We start from the raw sequence: 9691 nt of genomic DNA on the forward strand, positions 1-9691 counted from the left end.
ATGCAGCAGAACCATGACCAAGCTGCCACAGCACTCAGGCCTTGCACTGACACAGGAGAGTGTGGAAGTGGAAGTGGAAAGGGAAAAGCCCTGAAAGACCAAGTCCTGGTGCACCCTGGCAATGCTGCTGTGCTGGGACTCTTTGTCCCTCCACCTCTGCACACAGGACCTGTCCCTGAAGCTCCAGAGAAGGCTTGGAGGAAGGTTCTCAGGAAGCAAAACAGTTACTGAAAGGCTCTTTATTTGGTTTAAGTAAGGAAGGAGCACAGGTCCTGGGACACAAAATTTTGGTCAAAAAAGCAAAGCAGAGAGTGAATTAGCACAGGGATGTCAGCATTAGAAACAGGAAAAATCACCACCACCACCAAGTACAGAAGCCAGGCTGGGCCTGCACTGAGTGGCATCAGAACTGCTCTGCAGGAGAAGACAAAGTTTATTGCTTCTGAAGGCATCCAGTGATCAGTTTGCTGAGGGCAACCTTCAGCTCCTGGTTCCTCAGGCTGTAGATGAGAGGGTTCACTGCTGGAGGCACCACTGAGTACAGAACTGCCACCACCAGATCCAGGGATTGGGAGGAGATGGAGGGAGGCTTCAGGTGGGCAAAAGATAAAGTGCTGAGAAACAGGGAGACCACAGCCAGGTGAGGCAGGCAGGTGGCAAAGGCTTTGTGGCGTCCCTGCTGAGAGGGGATCCTCAGCACTGCCCTGAAGATCTGCACATAGGACACCACAATGAACACAAAACATCCCACAAATGGAAAAGCACTAAAAGCAATAAGCCAAACCTCCCTGAGGTAGGATGTGGAGCAGGAGAGCTTGAGGATCTGGGGGATTTCACAGAAGAACTGGTGCACAGCATTGCCCTGGCAGAAGGGCAGGGAAAATGTATTGGCTGTGTGCAGCAGAGCATAGAGAACCCCAGAGGCCCAGGCAGCTGCTGCCAGGTGGACACAAACTCTGCTGCCCAGGAGGGTCTCATAGTGCAGGGGTCTGCAGATGGCAACGTAGCGATCGTAGGCCATGATGGTGAGGAGAAAATACTCTGCTGTAACTAGGAATGCTAAAAGGAAGATCTGGAGAACACATCCACTGCTAGGAGATGACCCTGGTGTCCCACAGGGAATTGGCCATGGACTTGGGCACAGTGGTGGAGATGACACCCAGGTCAAGGATGGAGAGGTTGAGGAGGAAGAAGTACCTGGGGGTGTGGAGGTGGTGGTCAGAGGCTATGGTGGTGATGATGAGGCCATTGCCCAGCAGGGCAGCCAGGTAGATGGCCAGGAAGAGCCAGAAGTGCAGCAGCTGCAGCTGCCTCGTGCCTGGGAATGGCAGCAGGAGGAAGTGGGTGATGGAGCTGCTGTTGGCCATTGCCTGCCTCTGGCCATGGAGACCTGTGCAAGGAGGGAAGGACAGTGACAAGTTAGGGCACACTTCTCTCAGGCTGATCCTAACCTCCCTCCCTGAGCTGCAGGAGGAATGGATCAGCTCAGTGCCATCACTACCAACCCAGGGCAGAGTTCATCACAGCTTCAAATGCAGCAGGGACACAGAATTGCCAGGAAGATGCCTGTGGGCTCAGAAGAGAAAGTGACCAAGAGCCCAATGGCAGAGAACAAGAGTCCCATGGAGAGGTGGAGAAAGAGGGAGCAGCCCTGCAGTGCTGCAAAGAGAGTGAAGGGAAGAGAGGAAGGCAGAGGGGCTGGGGCTGAAGCCTTCTCCTTACCCTGCTCAGCTCACTGCTGCTCACAGGATGCAACTGAAGGCCTTTGCTCATCCTTCTGTGTGCACACTCCAGGAGCCTTCAGCTGAACATCAGCTGCCGAGATGGAGATGGCTGCAGGAGCTCCAGCTGCAGTGTCCTGCAGCCACAGCCTGACTGTGTCAGGGACTGCACTGACTTCTCCTGCAGTGAGCTCTCAGCATCCTCCCAGTGCTGGCCACCTTGAAGCTCTCTCTGCCTTCCTCATCTGCCTGAGATGCCCTGGCAGTGGCCTCAGCCCTGCTGTGCTGTGCAGAGGAGCTGCTCCTGGCCAGAGCTGTGTCTCTGCAGCACTGCCTGCTTGCCAGCAACTCCCTCCAGCCTAGGAGCCTGGCCCAGCTCAGCAGCAAACAAGGAGGCAGAGGACCAGCCCAAGACATTTTAGTGACCCCTCCTGATGGCTTTGGTGCCAGGTAAGCCTCAGGGACTGAGAGGCAGCTGATGAAACAGCTCCAGAAGTCAGAGAAAGACTCAAACTCTGAAGTTTGTTGTAGTGCTAATTGGTTCAAGTAAAGGATACAGGGAAAGTGTCCTCAGTGTCTGGTTAGAGCAGAAGGAGAGAGTGGATGCAAGGGAAGCATCTCTGGAGGCTCTGAAGCACCTGCAGGCTCTGGTGAGAGCAGAGAACTGAGGCAGTGCTGACAGGTCAGGAGAAGCAGCTAAAGGTGGCTCTGATGCTGAGGAAACCTGGAGGGGTTTCATTCATCCAAAGGGCCAAGCCCTGACCCACAGCCCCTGACAAGGCAGATCCTGTGTGGCTCTGGGCTCTGCTGGGGGCAGTGGGCAGTGAGGGTGAGCAGTGAGCAGTGGAGGAAATTCTCTGACACTTTGTGACCTCCAGAAGAAGCAGCAAGGATGAAACTATCTAAGAAATTTCTCCTGGCAGCATTTCTCCATCAGCCACATCTTGTACTGAGCAGAGGGCAGCAGAGTGTGGTCCTCCTGATCAGACCTTGTCAGGTTTTCCTGTGGTTTGCTTGCAAAGAGAAAACTTCTGCTGAAAAGTAATGAAATGTACTCTGTGAAATCATTTTTATCAGATGCTTTGTGTAATAAAAACCTCTCCAATTAGCTGCAGAAATCTTGGCAAGCATTAGAGGATGAGATGTGGCTTGTCAGGATTTTAATGAGCCCCACAGAGCATTTGGGGCTGATTACATGACCTTCAGATAGTGACTCAAGAAGCCTCTGAGGAAGTCCAAGTCAGAAGAAACATCCAAAGTACCTTGAAGCATGAATGGGTCCCACTGAGGGTCGTTACTGACAAAGCCTCCCCAGGGACTCCTTAGAGCAGCTGATTGGAGGCCATGACTGCAGGGAGACAAAGGCAAAGTGCAGGGGACAAAACCTTGGCTTTGGTTTATGGAGCAGAAAGGCAAAGGCCTGAGCACAGCCCTTGGGACAGCAGAGCCTGAAAGGCTCAAAGCAAAGTTTCTCCTCACAGGCCTTGGTGGCAGAGGCAAGTGGCAGAGCCAAGGGCACAAAGCCCTTGGTCCTGTTGGGCCTCTCAGCCTTGCCAGAGCCCTTGGCCATCCCTACTGCAGCCTGTCCTACACTGTCCCATGCCTGCAGCTCTTTCTGTCCAGGCTGCTGACACCACTCTTGCTTCCCCACCCAGCTCTCCCCCTGCCATTTCCATCCCTTCCCTCAGCTGTCTCAGCTCTCCCTGCCATTTCCTGACCCCTCTGGATGGCCTCATGCAGAGCAGCTCTGCCCTTTGAGGGACATTTCTTTGGCCTCACCTCCAGCCTGAACCTTCCAAGCTGCACTGTGTGGAGGTTTTGGTGTCTCCCCACTCCCCACAAGAGCTCCATCCTCTCTGAAACCACCCTTCAGCCACGTGCTCACTGCTAGGGTGGTGTCCTGAGCCTCCCTTCAGCAGGTTGAAGAAGCCCAGGTCCCTCAGCCTCTCCACAGAGATGTCAATACCCATCCTGGCAGATCTCCTCTGCAGCCTCCCCAGTTCTGCTTTACTCCTCCAAGCTGCAGAACCCCACACCCAGACCCCAAGCCTCCAGATGTGGCCACAGCCGTGCTGAGTGCAGGGGGAAGACAAGTCCTGTGTCTGGGTGGCCACACTCCTCCTGCCACAGCCCAGCTGCACTTGGCCTTCTTCGTTGTGTGTAGGTTTTGTTCCAGCACAGGGCATCCCATGACCTTCATCACTTCTTCCGTGTCCTGGAACTGACTTGTGCAGACATTGCCTGGAATCCAGTGGTGCTGTACACCACCCCCCCGGCCCCCCAATTTCCCATCCTTCCCTTCTCCTTCAGAGTTATTTCTTGTATCAAAGGCATCAGGGCAGTTCCGAAAATACCCTCCGCCTGCTGCGGCCACCTCAGACTGGGAGCGGAAGCAGGGGGCGGGCTGCAAGAGGAAGTCCCGCCCACGCCTGGGCAGACACAGCCAATCAGAGGCGCCGGCAGCGCGGCAGCTCCTCCCCCTGGGCGCTGCCGAGGCACAGCGAGGAGCTGCCACTGCCGGCCGCGGCCGCCATTGTTCCTGCCCCGAGGGGAGCGGCAGCAGTTGCGGAGCGCGGGAGAGGTGCCGGAGGTGCCGCCCCTGGGCGTCCGCTCGGCTCTTGCGAGGCCACCGCCTGCGGAGGGTCCGGTCCGGGGTCTCCCTCCCAGCGCTGTGTGGTCGGCAGGAGCCTGCCGGGGCCGGCGGTCGGCAGCTTCCTGTGCGCTGAGCTCTTGGTCGTCCTCCTGCTCTGCGTCCCCTTTGTGCCGGCTGCAGGTGGGGTGAGGGAGTGTGTGGGGCTGAGGGTTTTGTCGCGGGCGGGGGACTGGGGAGGGCTCCGTGGGGCTGCTGGGGGCGTCTGTGGTATGGGGAGGGTGTGTGGGGTCGGTGAAGGGTTTGTGGGGTTGGGGTGGGTGGGGCTGGGGGCGCCTGTGGGAAGCTATGGGAGGGGCCTGTGGGGTTTGGGGGGAGGGCTGAGGGGATTTTGCGGGGGGTGTTGGGTTGGTGCGGGGCGCTGTGAGCTATGGGCTGGGGTCTGTGCTGTTCTGGGAGGGGTCTGTAGGGCTGGGGCTGGACTTTGGGGTGAGGGAGGGGTCCATGGGCTTGGTGTGGGGGGCAGTGTGGGGTTGTGGTGTGGTGTGGAGGTTTGGGGGTTCCTGGTGCCGCTGAATCCCCCTGCTAGGGCAGCTGCAGGCTTTGTGCTGGCAGGTGCCAAGCGGCTGCTGTGCTGTGAGGTGGTTTGGCTGTCCTGGGGGTGGTGGCATCAAAGGCCTCTGTGCCCCCCACCCCCTTCCTGTGTGGCTCTGCTGTGCCCAGCCCTTGTGCCAGGGGTGCCTCTGCCTGCTCTCGGGCACAGGTCTGGGTCCATGTCCCTGCAGGCCTCCCTGTGTCCCCCAGCTGGGCTCTGGCTTTTGTCCGTGCCCTCAGGAAGCTAAGCCTCTGTGCCCAGTGTGCCCAGCTTGGCACTTTGGTCACTGCTTGCTGGCAGTGGTGGCACCCGCCCAGCCAAGCCCAGTGGTTGCCCAGCACCACCTTGGCAGCCTGGATGGGAGCCTGGGGTGGTGGTCAGCTGTCTGCTGCTTCTTCTCTGCCCTGTCTTTGCCTTCTCTCCTCTCCCTTCAGCTGCTCTCAGCCCTGCACAAGCTGCAGGAGACCTCCTTGAGTGCTGCCCTTGCTGGGGGTGCCCAAGACAGAGTCCAGGGGGGTCCAGCAGTGCTTGGTGCTGGACTCAGCTTGTGTTGGCCTTAGGGCACCTCAATCCCTGGCCTGGCCTCATCTCTGAGCTTGGGGCAGGGGTGGCCTCATGGGCAGGGACCCCAGTTTGGGGCCAAAGGCTACTGCTGAAAGGAAGTCAGGATGTGGAGGGGGTAACCCCAGGGAAATAGGGTCCCTGAACTGGGGGGCAATGGAGCAGACCCCAGCTGGAGTGGAGAGGGAAGAACAGGAGGGTCCCAAAATGTTGCTGCCCCTCTGCACTTTCTTTACCCCTAGCCAGGAAGGGTCCCAAATGGCACTGCCATGGCTCTGCCTCCCAGGATGCTCTCTGCAGACCCCAGTCCTGGGTCCCTTGGGGGTAGAGGAGGCCTCTCCTGCTGTCTGGATGTTGGGGGCCATTGTTGGTTCCTTTGGGATAGTTTTGGGGTGCAGGGAGGTATTGAGGGTCCCAGGGAGGCATTTGGAGGTCTCAGGCTGCTGTTGGGGTTTCCCTGGGGGCATTTTGGCTCCTGTTGCTTGTGGCAGAGCCCAGCATGGGCTGCTTTGGGGGCCACAGGGAGTTGGGGGAGGCTGTTTGGGGGGTTCAGGGCTTTAGCCCCCCCCAGACTACCAATGGCTGCAGCTGGCTGTGCTGGGCCAGCAGCCAGGGGTGCTCCTGTGTCAGCCCCTGGGCTGGCACCACAGAGCCTGTCCCTTGTGCTGGGCCTTCTGCAGAGCTGGGCAGAGAGGTTAAGGAGGTGTCAGAATCACCCCAAACCCACAGCCCCATTCCCAGAACACCCCTCCCAGCCCCCCCAGCCTGTGTTTGCTGCTGCCAGCTTCTGCTGCAGCTTCTCCCCCTTGGCCCTGAGCCTTTTGTTGTCCTGGCTGGAGGGGGAGGATCCAGCCCCAGCCCCTCCTGCAGCTGCTGTTGGGTAGGGACACAGCTGGGGACGCAGCAGGGCCTGTGCTGCCCGGGGGGCCCCTGCCCTGCCCCCTGTGTCCGGTGCCTTGTGCAGGGCAGTGGTGCCCTCCATGGAAGGCCTCAGCTGCCACTTTCTGCCCCCGTGGGAGGTGGAGGTGGTGCCGGGGCAGGGGCAATGAGGTCGTGGTGCTGCCAGCCAGCAGCGTGGCGACAGAGCTGCGGATCCTGAGCTGCTGAGGGCGCTGGGAGCGGAGCAGGGAAGGGGCTGGGCGGGCCCCGGGGCATGCTGGGAGCTGTGGGCGTTGGGCTGCTGGGCCCGGGGGCTGCGCAGGGCATGCTGGGAGTTGTGGTTCTCAGCTGGGATGGCGCCGCCTGGGCTGGGCTGCGGGACAGAGCCAGGGCTGGACCGCAAACACCTCCTGGAAACCTCTGACAAAGGAGGTGTGGAAAGAGTTTGTGAGCCCTGAACAGCTCCTAAGAGGTTTTCAGGAGAGCTTTGAAGAGATTTTGGCCATTTTTGAAGCTTATTTGCAGAGCTGAGAACCTAAAAAACTTATTAAAGCCTCTCCAGTGCTCCTGAAAAGAGATTTTGCTGCCTCTGGAGGTGGTTTGAGGGAGTCCTGGGAGGTTTGAGAAGACTTTAACGAGGTTTTAGGTGCCCTGAAGAGTTTCCAACAGCCAGAACCTCACTGGAATCTCTGGAAAATTAGTTTCTAGGAGTTTGAGAGAGATTTGAATGAATTTTAAAGAGATTTTGTTTGGGTTTGGGCTTTTTTTTTCCTGAGAATTTTGAGTGCCCAAAACCTTCTTTAAGTCTCCAAGTTTTTAATGTATCATGAAGTGTTTGTAAGAATTTGTAGGAGATTTGAAAGTCTTTTATTTTCTAGGGGGATTTAAGACTTTTGAAGAGAGGTTGATGGTTTTCAGGGCTGTTCTAAACCTTTTAAGCATTTTAAAGGAGTGACAAACACTGAACTAGGCCTAGAGACTCCCTGAAGTCTCCTCAGAAGAGGATTTGGTGAGTTCTTAAGGAGGTTTTGAGAGGTTTTGATCAAATTTCCAGAGGTTTTGACCAGTTCTGAAGAGATTTCTTGGTTTTGGAAGATATTTGGGGGAGTTTTGAAGGCATTTGGATGATTTTTCAGGTGTATTTGAAAAGTGTTCAGAACCCAAAAGTTCATTCAAGTCAGTCAGTCAGGCAGTTTTAAACGTTTTCCAGTGTTTTTGAAGCATTAAAGCAACCTAGAAACTCCCCAAAATCTCTTTGAAATGACTTTGAGGGGTTCTGAACAGCTTTGAATGACTTCTGCAGAGCTTTGAGCACTTTGTGAGGAGCTTTTGATGTTTTTCAGGTGGTTTGAAGCCTTGTTAAGCATTTTTGAAGGGAGTTGAGCTCCTAGAGAGGCCTCGAAACTCATTAAGAGCACTTCAAAAATTTGTTTCTAGGAGTTTTGAAGAGATTTTAATGACTTGTGAAGATATTTTGATTATTTGAATGGATTTGAGGGCCAAGAAAGTCCTTCTGAGTTTTGCTGTGTCTTTAAGAGTTCTGAACAGATGTTGATGATTTTGAAGGCAGTTTGACACCTCCTGAAGCATTTTGAAGGGTGCTGAAAGCTTAAAGAAGGTCACAAAGTGATGAAAATCTCTCCAGAATGAGTTTGAAGAATATCAAAGAGATTTTAATTGACTTTGGAAGTTTCTGAAGAGGTTTGGGTGATTTTTTTTTTCAGGCCTATTTGAAGAGTCTGAAAACCCAGAACTCCTTAAAATCTCTCCAATACTCTTACAAATGAGGTTTGAATGCAGCTTTAGGCACTTCTAGAAGGAGGAAGTTCTAGGAGGCTTGAAAATATTTCAGTGATTTCTTAGGGGAGGTTTAAAGGAATGGTGATGATTCGTTGGACATTTTAGGGCACTTTCAAAGCTCTTTTGAGAACCATCAGACAAATAAACCAGCCTAGGAGCTGCCTAAAATCTCTTCCAAATTAGCTTTTAAGAGTTACTGTGAGTTTCAAAGAGGTTTTCAGATGTTTCAAAGATATTTCAATAACTGTGGAAGAGTTTTTTGCTTTTTAAAGAGACCTTGAGGATGTTTCAGGCCTGGTTGAAGAGTTTGGAGAATCCCAAACCTGACTGAAATCTCTGCAGCATGCTGAGAAAAGATTTGAATGCATCCTTTGATGGTTTGGGGAACTGTGATGAGGTTTGAAAAGACTTGAGTGACTTTTTCTGGGCCTTTAGCTCTTTTGGTGATGATTTGTTTTGAGCACTTGTGAAGTTTTGAAGCATCTTGAAGACAGAACTAAGGCTCAAAAGTCACTGCAGTGCCTTCAGAATGAGCTGTTGAGAGCTGTGGAGAGATTTTAATGCAGCCTTAAGGCTTTGTGGCAAGTTGGGAAAGGATTTGGATCAATTTTTGGAAGGGTTTTGAAGAGGAATGGTCAGGTGCCAGGGTGAGGCCCCTGGTGCTGCAGTGGTGCTGAGCTGGGTGGGAAGCTGCCTGCCCTGGGGCACTGATTGGGCTGCTGAGGTGGCACAGAGAGGGGCACTGCAGATTCATTCTCCTTCCTGTCCTCATCCTTCTTCTTCTCGCAATCCTTCTCCTCCTCATTCTCGACCTCAACCTCCTTCTCCTCCACAATCTCCTCCACATCTTCCTTTCCCTGGAGGCTACACTTGAGCTCCTCCAACTTCTTCAGGGTATTCTCCTCCATGCTCTCACCCAGGGCCTACTGTTAGGCCATGCTGGGGCTCTAGACCAGCTCTGGGGCCGTAGTAGGGAACTGGAGACTCCTGGGGGCCAAAGAGTGAGTGCAGAGAGATGGAGAGTGAAGGCTGCAGGGGTGGGAGGGGTTAGTTGAGCAGCTGTGTGGCTCTGCCTGGCTCCTACCTGCAATGGTGCTGGCAGCAGCTGAGCCCAGAAGCTGAAAGGCCCAAATGCTGCCTGGCTCAGGACAGTCCCCTGCCACCTCCTGCCATCCAGCACAGCCCAAGCAGGCACTCAGAGGTCCTAGCCACACCCCCAGCCATAGCCCAGGCAGGAGTCACCTGAGGTCTCACTCCCTCTCTGTCCCCCTTCATCAGTTGCTGCATGAGGTGGCTGCAGGGTCCCTCCCCACCCCTCATATGTAACCCCCCCATGGCTTCTTGTTCTTTCAGCCCTCCAGCTCATGCCAGCCTTTAGTCTCAGGCCCCTTCCATTCTTTTGCTCCTGGTTCCAGCCCAGTTCCTTAGATGCTTCCTCAGCCACAACATTTTGCACTCCAGCCTTGCAGCTGCAGTGGCAGTGGAGGTGAGGGCCACAGGGCCATGGGACAGCAAAGGCAGCAGGGCCATGGATGGGCTGGGAAT

General features: G+C 55.0%; 1 pseudogene; it reads right to left on the minus strand.

The window, feature by feature from the left end:
• Positions 1-433: 433 nt before the first annotated feature.
• Positions 434-1392, minus strand: LOC128980260 (olfactory receptor 14A16-like; annotated as a pseudogene).
• Between the last annotated feature and the right edge of the window lie 8299 nt (positions 1393-9691).

The sequence above is a fragment of the Indicator indicator genome, unplaced genomic scaffold (genome assembly GCF_027791375.1).
Source record: "Indicator indicator isolate 239-I01 unplaced genomic scaffold, UM_Iind_1.1 iindUn_scaffold_88, whole genome shotgun sequence".
Taxonomy (NCBI): Eukaryota; Metazoa; Chordata; class Aves; order Piciformes; family Indicatoridae; genus Indicator; species Indicator indicator.